Source organism: Apostichopus japonicus, chromosome 19, assembly GCF_037975245.1.
Source record: "Apostichopus japonicus isolate 1M-3 chromosome 19, ASM3797524v1, whole genome shotgun sequence".
Lineage (NCBI taxonomy): Eukaryota > Metazoa > Echinodermata > Holothuroidea > Aspidochirotida > Stichopodidae > Apostichopus > Apostichopus japonicus.
The window spans coordinates 694,293-712,124 of NC_092579.1; positions in this window are offsets into that span (position 1 = coordinate 694,293).

Consider the following 17,832-nt stretch of genomic DNA (forward strand, 5'->3'; position numbering starts at 1 on the left):
GACCAAACGCTGCATTTCAAATTCCCCAGAATTGAACTTTTGCGCAGTTTGATCCAGCATTGTGCAAATAACATGCAGCAGTTCTCCATTTATTATTTATATTTTATCCACAGTTTTTAAATATTGGACGGAAATTACATTTGCGGCAGTCTATTATTGTTTACTGGAGAGGACCCCAAACCCATCGTATACAAAAGTCTACTTGGATAATTTGTCCCCTGATTTTTTTCTGCAGACGCCCATGTATTTCCCAAAACTAAATTTCTAAGCCATGAGATCTCAAATTTAAGGCGGTTTGGAAGCATCATTGGGTCTGGGAAGTGTTATTTCCGGCAATCTGCGAGGTATATTTGCCAAAACAATTCTTGGACGCTTTACGCGAGAACCAATGGTCACGCTCCGCTTAGATAGTATCAGAGAACAGACACGCGTCCCCACCATTATCCAAGACTGATCTGCGCCCATGAGCTGTCCAACAGTACATCATAAATGAAATCTTTATACAGAGGTTAGTTAGTCTTGGCAAATATTAAGGAAGCAAAATGTAACAATGTTAAGAAAAGCTCATACATTATCACGTAATGATCAACATAAATATAGGAGAAACAAATCAAATATCGCTTATCTTATTTACAGGTTCATTCTGACATTCACACCTCATCATGTTCCTATATGTGGTAATATCATAATTCTGAATGAATGTTTCTCAGTAAGTTCCTCTCATCTTTAACTAATAACAGAGGTTAATGATAGCAATCTGGAAGCTGTTATCGAGAATTGTCGTACAAGGAGTTACCTCATTTCTGTAGGTTTGCAAGCCATTAGTTTCCTGATAATTGCGATATTACTCATATTTGTCCAGAACGACTTCACCTAAATTGAATTGAGTATCACTGGTGTTATGCGTGGGTAACAACAACACAACAGAAGAAGAAAAATAGATTAGAACATGGCAAATTTGAAAAAGATTGATTAGTCGGGAAGCAGTGGGTTGAGTAAGCCCTGATGATAATGTTTACAATTTTATTCATTAATTTTTATAATTATCGCAGTATCGGATGTTTTTTCCTCTCATTCAAAGAAGATTGATGATTTTAAAGCTCTTTTCTCAAAAATTAAGGTAAGAGAAGGAAAACCATTGCACAAAGTGCAAGTGACCTCTTGCAAGGGCTGGAGTAATTCCACAAAATCCTCTCCACCCCTAGCTAAGTTTCCAAAGATGATTGTCAAAAGACGTTATTGCCAGCAAATAACGTGATTATTGTACTGGGAAGACCAGAATGCATGTATGCAAAATAAAGTTACTATAACCAGCCTGATGTTAGGCCTATGTTTGGAGACGCAAATATATCCTAAATAAAATGAGTTAGAAAAGAGGAGCAATAAAACATATTTTATTTTGAAGTGCTTTGAAGGTACATGATCATACTTCTTTAGATAGATCTATTGTGTTTATATTTCCGTCTTTAAGAAACATTGCATTGGTTACTTAGTTAACCCAAGCATGCAGCTGAAGTTATACTGAATCTCTAGAACATGAATGCAATAGACCCCTTTAACGATCCGTCATTAATTACTTACATGCCATTATTATTTCATTCATTAATATATAACACCCACTTGCAGTTCCACCTACGTGGAAAACAAAATGCGATTATATTGCTGCCACTTTCTCAAAACTTATTGTCGGTTTGTCTAAATAACATTTGGAACCAAGCAGGACTGCGTAACCGTTATGCTTCACGGCGTAAGGTAAATCACATATGATAGTGTTCTTTAATGGCGACAGTGAAGCTGAGAAGATAGTGCATGTAGGAAGATAACAAGGTTTAATATCCTCGCCGTGCAAACCCTTCCTTACTCGCATACATACAGCGTGAGAATAGTATCATTATGTTAATCATTCGAATTTGATATTCTCTTAATTACGTTTCGTCCGGTTGTTTTCCCCATATATATATATATGCGTTCAAGTGTAGGGAACGATAAATAAATGAAAAACTTGAAGTTGAAGTTTACGTGATATTCCATAATTATATAAATTGGAAAAGTCAACTAAAGCTGGGATATGTTGAGTAAATAAACTTTGTGTATGTTGGGTAAAATATACATGAAATTTGCACAATCAAACACACCAAGGATATGCTGAGTCAATTGAAAAACATGGATGTGTCACATCAAACAAACATGGGATGTGTTGCATAAAACAAACCTGGGATATATTGAGTGAACCTTTTGATTATACTTGAGCCTTCTAATAATATTTAACTTGATGTCGTTGATTCGAAGAGACCCATTAATATTACTCGTGTTGTTTGTCGGTGGCAGTTTGTACATTAGGTTTGCTCTCGTTTCAAGCGGAACAGATTGCAGAACCGGAAATAAGTTTGGACTTTACTCCATGACTCAGCTTCACGGTAGACGAATTACATTTACGTCTTGGTTGTAATATCATTGCTTGCGTTAATCTTAGTTAAAGTCTAACATAGAAAAGACATGTTGTACTATACGAATGACGAAAATCGCTTTATTTGATCAAATAAACTTTAATAATTGAAATGGATGTTCACATAAAGGAAGATCCATCTATAGTTTTATGAAATGTGATCAAGTAAAGCGTGACAATTTGCTTTGCGTTACTGTTTATTGGGGAAAGCTGTTTCAATTTTCATGACTAACAAGATTAATGTCAATTGCTAGGACACGTTTTCTTTGACAAAACCCTTTATTTCGTCTGCAATATTTCTACTTCAGCGTTATCGTCTAATTAATTAATAATTAATAATTATCAATAATATCATAGTTCGGATATCCTGTTAGACTCGATCAAAAACTTTCCTGTTGTTCAGGAAGCAGCAATGCTTTGAATAAGGCAAGATTCGAACTATTGACATATAAGTCCTGCGTTCTGTAAACTTAACTATCCAGGTGTTAGTTGGAGTTAATCCTCACAATAAGTTGATCTCGGCATAAAAATACACTTGGTCTTCAAATTGACCATCCGTCTTAGTTGATCCCAATTAACCATAGTTTTGCTAAGGCTGGAAGTAAAGGATAAACAGAGGCACAAAATTCATTTTGATATGTTCCAGACGTTTAACAAACAATGCTTTCAGTTCAGGTTTGGATTTCTATAACAAATATTTTCATTTTTGAGGAAGCAGGTCTCTAAACAGATGAGTTTCTTCAATTAGAGTGATTGAACAATACATAATCATGACGTCATTTCCTCAGTTATAACACACAAGTCAATAGGATAACCAAAGACTAGGCATAAACCATACGATGGAATTTTCAGCATGCTTTAATGAAATAAGGTTGTACTTAAGAACAATGTTCTCATTTTGAGGGTTTCAAGTACTCTTTAAAACAATGAATGTCCACTTGTTTCTTTTTATCATTGTCTTGTGTCGTTAAGGTTTAAGTGTGTCTTGCTATCACAACTGACTTTCTCATTGTAAATTACAACTATTTATTTGAAAAAATTGAACCAAAACATGTTGGGTTCAAGTCATTAATTGGCGGGAAATATTACCTCGCGTTAAGCACGAAGCTGCTTATTAATGATTGAATAACCTGTGTAATGTGTTAATGCATTACCTCACTCATATCCACTTATCAATCATCGACTAACATAATATTAGAAATGGACATTAGATGGAAAACAGACAAATACAGAAAACTACCGCAGTTGCCATTTACAAGGAGAGATCTTTCACCGTGATTTCACTAATGATCTCCTGCTAATGTAAGTCAGAAGTTCATTTGAGTAATTTACATCCATTACGAGATCAGCTTACATCAAAGAACTCACGACTTCACATAACCACGCGTATGCAAAAAATACCGTTAGCGAAGTGATAAACAGGAAACGTGTTGTTCTATCTTGATTATATGTAGAATGTAAAAAAAAAGCTGAACAAGAAAAGATATTGAAAGTAAAAACATTTTGCAAGCGCTTTTTTTAAGACTGCAACTTGCATGTAGTAATGTGACACTTTTGTGTTGCATATGAAAAGTAGGCATGGCTGGGTAGGCAACTACGTATGCATTGCATATACGTTAAACCTCTAACAGCTTGTTAACGAGATAGCGATCCAACCTTTGAACTCCAAACTAAATGTTTGGTTCACTTTGGGAATGATACAGCAATTAGGAAAACCAAGACGGAGGGAATAGTATAGGCTACTTATGTTAATGTCATGTTGCATTAGTAAAGGGCTAGGTCCAAAAATTCTTTGAATTTTTTGTTTTGGTATACTCCTACTGTACATAAGCTGTTTGTCTCCTTTGTAATACCGGTACTTCATCGCTGGATATAAATAGTTAAATAAACTGAGATAAATACCCATCCTACTTTGGTAACCCACGGTCGACAAACGACCTCTAAGATAATAGGTTCCAATGTTTTTCGTTTCACAACACTTCCACGGTGCTAGGTTTCAACACTACTCTGCCCCCCCCCCCACCTCCGACCTGATTCTATAAGTGTTAATGCTTTTCGTTTTATGCGACCTCCATGCCAGTAGGTTTCACAGCTTCACATTTCACACCACCTCCAAGATGGTAAGTCTCAATAGTTTCATTTCACAGTGACATCCAATATGGAAAGTGTCAATGCTTGCCATTTTACACGACCTCCAAGATACTTGATTTCACATCACATCCAAGGTGTTAAGGTGTCCATGTTTCACATTTCATACCACCTCAAGTGTGTAAGGTATCAATATGTTTCATTTCCACCACCTCCAAAGTGCTAAAGATGTCAATGCTTTCCATTTGACACGACCTCTACAATGCTAAGTGTCTCATCCACTAACAATATACACTCATTGTACACCACCTACATTTCACACGACCTCTACAATGTTAAGTGTCTCATCCACTAACAATTCACTCATTGTACACCACCTCCATTTTACACGAACTCATAGATGCTATTTGTCGATGCATTCCCTATTTCGTCCCTCGAACTCGACAATAGCCGCACTTATTGTTTGCACGATGACGCTGTTACATGCTGATTATATTAATAGACCCCACACAGCAAGATAATCAACTGAAGTTTACTATTATTGTAGTTTATATAATAAATAGATAATACTTGGACTCACAAGATACAGGTACACGTATAATCAATCAGCTGATCAAACACCTTCACTTTACCGAAGAGTTTTATCATTATCTCGCGTAAACAAGACGTATAAAGTATGGAGCGTTGTAACTGGATAATTGAAATTAAATAATAATTGGAAATATAATTATAGTGTAATGATGCTTTTGTATGTTTGTGTTTTGTTTATGGAAAGTAAAAAGAGTCGTTATTTTCATTTACATAAAAAGTCCGTTTCTCAGTGCAATTAAATCTTTAAAAAGAAACTCTGCTTCAATTTGCTTTAAATTTATCATTTATTCAAACCCCTAAGATATCCGCCTGTTCATCTTCTAATAAGAAAGAACTTGATTTTCAAAGAATATACCCTAAAAAGGCCACGTTTGTCTAAACGTTGCTTCATTTTAGACCAGGTTTTCAAAGTAAGGCAACTAGAATCTCGTAAACGAATCTCCCATCAGTGTTGATATCACTGTAACTTTAATGAAGCAGGTCTTAATCTTACGTCTACAGTAGATGAAACATGCATGGGAGATACGTCGGTTGAGTCCGCTTAAATCATCTCCGTATATCTAGGGCTATTAGATTACAGACAATCGTGACCTGCTCGGCAGGACTTGTCGTAAAACTCGACGGCTAATAATTGCTAGTTATAATACTGTCTATAAGACTCATCTTTCGTAATAATAAAAAGGGAGTTTGAAAGCTCAGTGGTATATACATCAACAAGTCTGTCGAGACATCTTCTTGTCCAAGAAGGAATGATATCCCATGATAATATTACCACTAAGAACCAAAGATGGCAACTAATTGAGAAGTGACGATAAAATTGTGCTGATGTAAACTCAGCCTGCGATGAAAGTGACAACTTCTCTTTTAGCGTCGAGTCTAAGACATGTTTCGAAGCATCGGGGGTACAGGGAATGTAAGGTGATATAAGATTTGTGTTTATGCTCCAGAATATCTACCAGATTCGTTCCGTTTCAACAAGGAATTGAGGACATTATCTTTGAAGAAAATAGACAAAGAGGAAATAAACTCAATCTGGAGTCGGTTTATCTTGTTATTGCTTTCTTTAATCAAAATGTAATCAAAATAATGACTTTGCCTTGCGGTAAACGATGAAAGATTGATGTTAAATTTATATAAAATTGCCAACCATATTACAAAGATGTATGTAGGTTCACCGCTTCACATGAAATGCGACGTATGATGTTACCAGAAGGGTGCTTGTGATATACTTCCTGTTGTAACCAGATATTGTTTAACGAAGTTTATCATAACTTCAAAGAAAAGTTGTAACTCAGAAATGAGGCGTAGACATACTTCTTTACATTCAAATGATGGACTTTTTAACATTATTATAAAGTCATAAAAGTTGAAGTTGCCTGGTAGTCAACGAAAGCTAATCGGATACTGGATATCATAACAACTTGATTCTGAGTTCTTATATAGAAAGAAGGAAAGGCCAGATAAATCTTTTATATTTTGTAGGCGTATACAATCTATCGATGTTAAAAGAGAAAGCTGTTGTGATATTAACCCAAACTATCACTGTGCGATACAATGTAATTGTCTTGTGTGATAAAAGTATATATATTGTAAATACAATCAGCAATTATACCATTTCAGTTGTAAATGTTGTTTTCCTCTTGTGGATCGTTGACTTGGTGTTTTCGTTAGCCACCACCAAGGACACAAGAAAGCTTAAATCAGACTTATCTTCATAACATCGATGTAAACCAAGCTTTATAGTCTGATGTCGGGGTATCTTTATATAATTTTCAGACGTCAACTGCAGTTTTCAAAGAGTTTCAAATCCAGGTCAGTCGTTGTAACTGCCTAATTATTTAAAGCTACCGAGCATTGCCCTAGACGAGTCTATACCTGAAACCATTTTAAGGTTTAGTCGCTGCATTATCTCTTCCTTAAGATCATATACTCACAGAATTATGTTCAATCTTTCAGAGTTTCACTGAACAACCCTTTTCAAAAGGTTAGAGGGATTCATTTCACATAAATTAGCTATTCAGTCAACATTTTAATAAGCTCGTGAAATCACTTAATACTTGATACGCGTAAATGCTTCCCAAGGATTCAAAAAACAAGCCGCCTTGGCGTCTTACTGCTATGAGTAAATTGACGCAGTTTTCTCTGTTGTATTTAAAGGGAACCCGTCGACTCTACAAAGAAAGGCCGTTAACAGAGAGGTTGATAAACAATTGGCGTGGCAGACAGTTTCTAGTAATATAACTGTCGTTTCATGTTTAATATGTGAGATGTTCGGAATCCTTTCAACGTTAGGTTAGAGTGTTTTGACGGTTTACACCCTTTATATCACTGCGCGTGATATCACTGCGCGTGATATTTGAGAGCATTCAAATTGTTATTCAGAGTAAGACATGTTTGCTCTTTAAACAGTCATTTCAACACCCTTGGTGCCCTCTTATTGCAGGGGTTCAAAAATTGTAACAACTCGTGTCAAGTGTCCTGAGCAATTATATCTACTTGAATTCTAAGACACGAATTCCTCGATAACTTTACCACCAATTCAAGGAAGATAAGTTGCAGCGCTTTTTAATATTAAAGCTACACATTGAGTTTAACGAGGTTGTATTATACAACTGAACTGGACAAGCTGATTGTCTTCTAAACAACCAAATCACTGAACATTTAAGATCTATGAAATAACGGCGCTATACTAACAGTCCTGTCGTTATCATTTTAGTGCACAATCCTGTCCTATCCAATGATTAAATATGTTCATTTCTTAACATCAGACCAAGTTGTTTTCACCAAGAACATTTACATTCAATATCGGAACTCATCACTTTACAATATAACTAAAATGACTAAAATTTATTTAAATTTAACCAGACAGCCCCCAGCTTTACTTGTAGTGCGTTGGAGAGGATCTGTAATAGAAACAGGGTTGTTTGTGGAGCGTTCTATACGCCTTTGTTACTGTACACTTTCAAGTTGAGGCCAAACCAACTGTTTATACACGTGTAGGCATGTGTATGGACCATTAGTTATCAAATGCGACCAACTCCACAATAACTTACATCGGGAGTGGCAAAACTCAACATTCGTCAGTATTCTCATGTTAATTTATTATAGTGACTAGTTAAAGCAAGACATACTTTGTATTACTTTTTTTTTGTGAAAAGAAAAGAAAAGAAAGAATCTTCTTGAAAATGGAAAAGAAAACCTAAGCAAATGAAACGATTTCAACTATGAAGGAAGACAATGACGTCACCCATTCGACACAGTATAAATACATTATATCTAAAGACATCGCAACCGAAATTACGTGCGACGTCTATTTACCGATTATGTCTGCGCGTGTTGGGGCAGAAGAAGGGGCGAAGGGTGGAGGGGGTTGCAAGAGAATTAGTTCATGGCGAGCATTTCTATCAATAAGATAAAGTAGAGGCTTAATTTTTAGTGTCCATTATTCATGTTAAAAGCTGTTAAAAATGTCAGTCCCTGGAGGGATACCGCCAGTAGTTCGGGCCTCGTTTTTAAAGCGATATAGCTCTGTTTGGTATTTTAGGGTAAACGCGAATATTCATCCTATTGAGTAATTTTAAATGGCAAGATATTTTGGCGCCATGACTAATTTTCATCAACCATCTTAAATCGTATGTACAATTCAGTGGACCCAATCACTTTGAGTGGCAAATGTGACAACCAATTTCGTTGACCGTTTGGGGATTGGTCTCATGAGGGAATACTTTAAAGTTTCGAGGTCACTCAGTGATTACCTTTAAAATACGATAAAAAAGATAGAGACAGATATAAAACACAACTAAGTATAATGATTCGTAGGTATTCACCGCAACGATGAAGATCACCGTAGATTGCTAATTGGGGCCAGACATAAAAAGCATGAATATCTAAAAATACTGAACAGAGATTTCCCCCGATGAGAAGAGACCGGATTAAGGGAAAGAAAACTCCACGTCAATTCACAGGAGGTTCCCTCGTCGCAGTTTAAAGAAGGGTGAATTTAGAACTTGTTGATTAGGATCTGAATAATTAATATAGCCTGAGTTAAAAGAAAGAAAATAGTATCATGTTATGATATTAGCCATGCTAGTAATGTTGGAAGCGAACGAGGAATTTGGCAAGAAAGATGAGTATTGGGTATAGTTATAGATAATTTATAGTTATAAAATAATTTAGGTATAAACAGTGAATAAACTATAGGTGCATGGACTGAGAATAATGCTGATGACGTGAAACAAAATGGTGAGGACTAATAACAACAAATCTAAAGAGGATAGAGCAAATGAAAACAATAAAGACGGAATATGAAGATTAATAGGTTCCTACTGACCAAAATGGCAATAACAAATAGCAAACACTAAAATAGTGGTAACAACAACAAGATGACGAGTAAAATGAAAGTAACCGGGAAACGTGGAAATGTCAGTACTTAACAGGGAATACACGTACCAGAAGATGCCAGGAAATACAAGGGAGTGCATGGAGTACCAGGAAATTCAAGGAGATGCCAGGAAATACAAGGAGATGCCAGGAAATACCAGGGGATGCCAGAAAATACCAGGGGATGCCAGAAAATACCAGGGGATGCCAGAAAATACCAGGGGATGCCAGAAAATACCAGGGGATGCCAGGAAATACCAGGGGATGCCAGGAAATACCAGGAGATGCCGGGATATAACAGGAGATGCCGGGATATACCAGGAGATGCCGGGATATACCAGAAGGTGCCGGGATATACCAGGGGATGCCGGGATATACCAGGAGATGCCGGGATATACCAGGGGATGCCGGGATATACCAGGGGATGCCTGGATATACCAGGAGATGCCGGGATATACCAGGAGATACCAGGATATACCAGGAGATGCCGGGATATACCAGGAGATGCCGGGATATACCAGGAGATGCCGGGATATACCAGGATATGCCGGGATATACCAGGGGATGCCGGGATATACCAGGAGATACCGGGATATACCAGGGGATGCCGGGATATACCAGGAGATTCCAGGAAATACCAGGAGATGCCGGGATATACCAGGATATGCCGGGATATACCAGGAGATGCCGGGATATACCAGGGGATGCCGGGATATACCAGGAGATTCCAGGAAATACCCGGGAGTGCAAGGGAGAGTAACACGGAGTAAAAGGGAGTCCAAGAAATTACAAACACGAGAATGACGACACTATGACAATGACGAAAAGGGAGAGAAGAACTAAGGTTTAAGAGCAGAGTCGTGATACGCTACGATGTTTAACGATAAGTGCGACACTGTTCTAAACTATGCTGAACCGTAAATATTGTTCATTGCCGTAAGCAAATAATGTAAATAAAGTAAATAATGACTATGTCAATTAGGAGACGAGTAAAACAACGTACCAACTACGGAGGGTCATGTGACCTGCTACCTTGTTACACACAACTCTTGTAGTATCCTGTTCAACAACTAATGTCATGTCAGATCAAGCTATTTAGGAGACGGAAAGTAAATTTCAACAACTTTATCACCGATGCCTAAGCAATTATTCCCATATTTACCGTAAATACCTTTTGTAGTAGCGTTCTATTGCCTACGGGAAACTTATATCTCTTCGAACTAGCAAGAGCTACATAATATGTTAGCATGTGGAAGCACGTCACATGACAATCCATGCTTGTTGGTACTTTCCTATTGTCAAGTGAGTGTTCCAGATCATATTCAAAGTATAAAAGTAAGAGGGCCTGACGTTACTTTAACACGTTCTCTTACTTTAACACCTTCTCTTCCACGGGCTCTTTAGTGGATAAGTAGTTTACTAACGGTTTTGTTTTATTTTGCATATTTACGTGGAAGCATTTCATGTTTATTTGAAAAGTCCACAAACCCACAGTGTTCTATAGGACCCGCCGGCGAAAAAAATATAGTTACTAAAATGACGAATGAAAGATATCAATGCAGAAATGTAGCTTAAATCATTCTTGGAGTTGAACTTCAAGTATAGCTTCAAATACAATTCCATTCTTCTAAACTACTTAAATTCCGTTCCCATCTATTTGCAGATAAGTTTTAAGTTTACGATAAACACAAATATTTCATAAATGTCATATATACAGAATTCCGTTCCATTTTTCAACACGTGGCAGAAAGACAAAACTAAAATCCTTACCTAAGATGATGTATGATATGGTTACCGCTATAACTGTGTCGCCTGTTGCTAGAGCTTCCAGCTTTCAGTAAGAGAAGGAAATGTGATATGTGGAGGTGACAAAATAGTTTCCATAGCAACAATGAGTGTACTGTATTATAAAATTACTCGTCTTATAGTAGTCATTATCTCTCAGACAAAACACACACACACGCACACATGTACATTTAGGATATATGTGGTGGTTTTGGGGTTAGATATTACGTAGTGTCTTAATGTACCGAGCAATATAGATGCATATAACGTACCGATAGATACAATGGTGAACATTAATATCTTTTATAGATGGTAGAGTCATAATGGAGATTTAAAAATGACTTACAAGTAATATTGATAACATCAAAACCGCATCATTCTCTCTTGTAATTTCTTACTCCTTAGAGAGACTCGGTAATGTAAAGATACATTTTACTGTTTTATCTGAGAACACACGTATTGTATATTACGTTGTACTTGCATCAGAGTCAGATTGCATAAAGCAATTATCGTTCTACCCCCCACCCCCACCCCGTCCGTTCTTTCATGGATTCCACAGTAACAAGCAGTCTGCCGCTTCGAAATTATTTCCTAGTTTACTTATTTATCTATTCCATCCAAGTCAATATTTCTTCCAACAAAATCGACCGTTTTCAAAGCCGGATCGCAGAGTTCAATACGTGTACTTTAATCGTTACATAACTAACCTGTAACGTAAATGATATAATATGAACGATTTCACTTGTACACACTTAAGGGCATGACATTTCGATCTTTACGTCATATTAGTCAAACGCAGAACGATCTTTGTACAGGAAGCTGTTCCATGCTATTCGTTAATCACCTTAACTTTAAAGAGACATCGTAGCAGGAAGTCACGTCTCAATGACCTTTAACCTTTTGCGGCCCTTTCTTTCAGCTTACTCCTAGGGCAATTGGCGATGAAGATATTTTGACAATTCATGGAGGATAAAACGGATATTTCATATTAACCTACATACAGAAGTCTTTCTAAAAGCAATGTCATAAAGGATTTCGTGTTATTTAGACAGTTTGACATTTACCTACTCTTCATTTTATCGATTCTATAGAAATGTCAGTCCTAAGGATAAACGAAATAACAATACGTCTCCATTTAGCCTACAGATCCTCTTCACGATGTTCCTTCGATGATAACTTTATCGTCTAGATTAATGATCCTGTACGGAGAGCCCCAGGATAATACGTTTACAATAGAAGTCAATAAGCAATGGCTGTAGGTAACTTGTTTATCTTCTTCAAAGGAAATGCTGGTTGACATAATATCTAATACATCATAATACCAATAGTTTGCATCAGTAATATGGGTTGCATTGACGCAAAAACGAAACCTTTATGATGATATAGTTACTATAGTTACCAGACTAGATCTAATCCTAGAAAACTAGAAAACTATTTTCGTTGATTTTATCCAATATGATACAAATTTTCTCTCCAAAGAGTAAGTGACAGTTCTTACAAAATTATTATTCGTTAATGTTTATATCAATACACATTTTAAGTTAAACAAGGTTTATCGAAAGAGCCATCGATAAATCGATATAGTATAATTATTTTGCTGGGAATTACTCTACTCATATAATACATGGAGACATTAGTGAGTTACTATCTTAACACATTATATGTTAAACATTTACTGTAGTTCCGACAAAGCCGTGTGTAGATGTTAAGATGTTCATGTGCATGAGAACAATACCTATTGTTATGTATTATTCTACTAGGAGACGTTTTTTCTTCCACGCAAATGAAAACAAGAATGACTTTGCATTTATCTTTAAAGATATTAAATTCACAAAGTCATTTCGTCATACCCTGTGGAAATATCAAAACTACGTTTAAAGTTTATCAGAGATATATAAACCACAGAAGCGAAGCGGAAATCAGGTGTCACGGGCGTTGCCATGGCGACGTGGATGTGAATGACAAATGTAATCTATTTACCTTAGGGGTAACGACACATTGCTTTGTACTACTGAACTACTAGTAAGAATGGATTACGGCCACGATTTCATGAGTACACTGAAACAGATATTTATAATAAAGATAGGCGGTTTGTTTTTCACTAACTATAGTATTACGTAATCCAGCCCTGGACAGGACAGCATCAAAGTTGAATGCACTATAACGTTCTATACATCATCACGTTGATCTGTGAAATTATTGGTTATTGAAATATGTTTATGCATATTTTGAATACACGATCAAGCAATCACCTTTTTCAGCTGTTAAAGTGTAGATGTTTGCATTAAGCTGATGGTTTTGTTTGTCCTGTCAAGTTATGAGTCCCAAAACTCTCTTTAATCAACCACTGCAAAGGTTCAGTGTATCTTGTACAGTGCCACTTCATCCCCCCAAAGTTCCCTTTTGATCACCAATCCCGGCAATTATTCGAACTCCGCCTAGCCCGCCCAACCATCCCACATAGGTCACCCATCCCTTCGCTACTTTTTCCCCTCCACATCGTTTCCAACTCCTTTTTGTGTAATTTTAATTACATTTCATGTGACGTAAATCCTCCCCCACCTCCCCCCCCCCCCACGCAATTCACTTACCAGGGCTTGTTTGCTCAAAAAGCTATGATCATTTGCATGCAACAGATGACGCTATCTATTCCAAAAACAACTAATCTTCTTATTAATTTATATTTCTAAATACGTGCATGCCTCTATATTTGTAATAAATCACGTTATTATCGATGGCTGCAGAAATAATCTAATGCAATCAGTTTCGTCTGTCTTATTAAGCAACTACGTCATCGAGCGATTTATCAACTATTTTACTTTTATGAAATCTACAGTAATGCAAAGATGACGTAAGCCCACAAACGCAGTCATAACTCCCTGGCAATACATCATGCATTTATACGCGACTATTTTACGATCAAAGCTCACTTTATACGTCATAATTTAAGCAAAATTAAAGAGATTCATTTAAAAACTGGATCGAAGGTTTAATGCACATCTACCTGACGTAAAGATGCTCATTTGGTTTAGTTTCCGGATTTCTCAGAAATCGACGATAGTTCTTTTATGGATAATCAAATAAGAAAAACCGTTGGAATATCATCTTGTGTCACGTAGATTTCACGTACAAGTCTCGTAAGATATGGAGCCAACGCCTTCAGCAAGGATTAAATTAAATCCCAAAAAGGAAATGATCTTTATACATTTTCAGGCACATTGGGGAAAGTCTGCAATATTTGAATATCTGACAGAATAAATTTTGATAAAAGTAGGTGAAAGTGGGCACCGTTGTTGTATTTTTGTCCTCATAAATATAATAGAGATGTTGATTTCATGTTGCATGCACTTTAATAAAAAGATGAACTAAAATTTAATCCGAACTGAACGACGGTCAGTGACAAATTTATCTGTTTTGTTCAACAATAGATTTGTCTAATGACAGACTCAGAGGTATAAATATATTTAAAGTAGATAAAAGAAACTTGAAGAAGTTTGAATCGTAAAAATAAATTACTGAAAAATATTTCAAACGAAAATTGATAACATTTTAAAATATTTGTTGGGTCGTGCCAATTGTACTCTTTTTGCAAAAAAAATAAAATAAAAAAAACGAATCAGCGAACACAATTTTTTTTTCGAATGAGAGAGATATTTCGATGTTTCCTTAGCCATGCACTACATTTTGTATTCAAATTTTGAATAAAATATGTTAATCTTCAGCTATTTAAGGTTAATTTACGGGTACTTAGTTTACATTCCGATATTATCAGTCAAAATGCACTAACCTCTGAAAATATCTTCGAATGATATAGGCCTAGTAATAATTACATGACATAGAAAATACATAAACTCTCTAACTTCAGTTGTGAGAAGTTGTGTTGCAGATGGGTTAATAACATATATGGATAATATATGACACAGTATACTCACTTTATTTGCTAAATTGTGTTTAATCTGGAATTTAGATCACATCAAGACGGTCGTATCAAACGCCTGACTTAGAGCAGGGACATAAATACTGTGAAAATTGTTTTAATTTCAAGGATTTATTGAAGAAACTGCAAATGTCGTGTAAATGCAGGTGAAAACTCATTTCATATTCAAGATAACACTAAGCGTACACCTTGCCGTATGCTGTGGAGCGTTCGCACACGAAAATCTACTTTAAATGTATCTGCCCGGGGTTGTTTTAACTCCAACTCAGTGAAACGATCCTGAAAGCGTGAAATTACTTACGGGCTTGCCTTAAGCGTCAAAAGTTGTCTGGTTTAGTCCTTGAAACTTAGAGATAGCGTGTGTTCAGTTATTCAGGTTAAATGAACTGTTTTCAATATTATCTTGATTTTGATAAATGATCAGTAAGACCTTTCAGAAATCTACTGATGTGTTTTCTTTAACATACTAAAGTGTTGATTCGGTGGAAGGGCGGGGAGGATGGGGAGAAGATACAGGAAATGTTAAAGGTAAATCAAATTTTGCAAGGATCTTGCCGTCTTAATAGTGTTAATGAAATACTAAGCAGCCTAATGAAGAATAAATACCGAGATATTCCGCACTGCGAATCTGTGTGTGATACGTAACGATGCTACAAGAATATCTCCATGGAAACGATCTAACATCAAAACAGTTTGTACTGTATAATGACACACTGCTTTATAATCGTATGCTTAACAGAAATAATTAGTAAGCACAAATGTGATTAACTCACAATTAGATATCAACATAAACTTAAATTTATCTGTTAAAGTTTCATTCTTTTGTCATATAGAAATAAACTCTACATCAACAATAAATATTTATACAAAGAAACTACTCCTAACACCATGTAGCCTACCGTAACGATTACCAACATAAGTGCATAGTTAGACGTGATATGTGCTTCTTAAACATCTTAGGAATACCTGCAAGATTGCGCAATACTTTAATTATTGTCTTGTGTGGGATTCGTTAGGGGTAATGCGCATCACAACAACCCGAGCTGAGAAAGATTAAAAGCATTAAAGAATATTATAAAATATATTCTTATCTGCAGGCATGCTTTTGTCAAAATGAATATTTACGTATAACCAGCGAAAATAAAATCTCCGGAAAATACAGCAAAGTATTCAAGGAGTTTTTAACATTCCAAAAACAATATTTTTACAGATATAGATAATAGTTAATAATAGATAACATAATCGATCAAATAAGATCAAGATACCACCATCTTCTATCTTCGTAATAACCTGATGATATTCAAAGAATGAGTATTGTCTATTATTAACATGTTTTCAGAAGGAATTCTTTTCTTGCCATTATCCCTACACCCCTTCCTCTCTTGTTGGCACGAGGGACATGACATAAGCTAAATCCATTCACTGTAAACTGTTGGATGAAATCACCAGAGGTAGTTTAGGATTCATCAATTCTACCTTCTCTTACATATTCAATTGCTTGATCACGTTTGTTGCGCAGGGACTGTAGGTTTCAGATTAAAACGTGAAGCCAGCTATACCGTCTTGACCTGACCTGAATTTGTTCTGCTGGTCAATGTACTCCTGAAAGGTTACTGAAGAAGCTGTGTGGGAATCGTAGGTTGGGTAATTCACTCGTTTACAGTTAATAGTGCATGTAACATTGGTCGTTTCACAATATTCAGTTTCATTAGATCAGCTGTATTGAGCATATGATTGTTCCGATGGTATCGGGCAGTGATTGTTGACAAATGTTACATCGTTCGTAGATAACGCAGGATGTAAGACCTAGTCGGTTATCACGAATGTGGATAAGTTCTCGAAGTTCATTACTGACAGCTTAAACCAGCTTGGAAAATGATTGAATTGGCACCAAGGCTAGGCTACTTCTGAGTACCATGTATAATGTTAGGATGAAAACGGTAGACTTGGTACAATTACCCTTGATAATAAGATCAAACACTGAAAATCAGAAGAATATGTACATAATCTACAAAGAAACTGTAACACATGTAACACACATGTCCTAATATTGAACTCATATAACAGCTTGATGTATTATCCACAATTACTTATATGTGCTCTTTACTTCCCAAATAAAAAGAACACATTTCGACAGTTTACATTCAGCAAATTAGCTATATTGAAGCTGAATATTTACTAACGTGATGGTGTTTTCCTTGTACTAGATACTGTCTTGACTTCGTTATACATTTCAACGGTTTTTTCCCTCATTTCCGCGATTTCGTTAGAAATATATGTAAATGAACTTTTGAACCTTTAATCTATGGTCTTCCCTATAATCCTCTGTCAAGTCAGGAACGAGAGCTGACCCACTATTTATTATATGTATAATTTATTATATTATTATTATATATTTAGAGAAATGAATCAGGATTCAAGTCAATTTTTTAAGGAACAAAGGAATGAAACTTCCTAAGCTTAAGTTATATGGTTCCATTTCTTACTGCATCCATTCATTCATTTATTTATTTTCAGCAAGTAAGAACTTTTGCAGAATTATAATATAACTGAGACTAGTGTGTTCATATATACAAGTGATATTTACATGTTTACGTGCTATTGT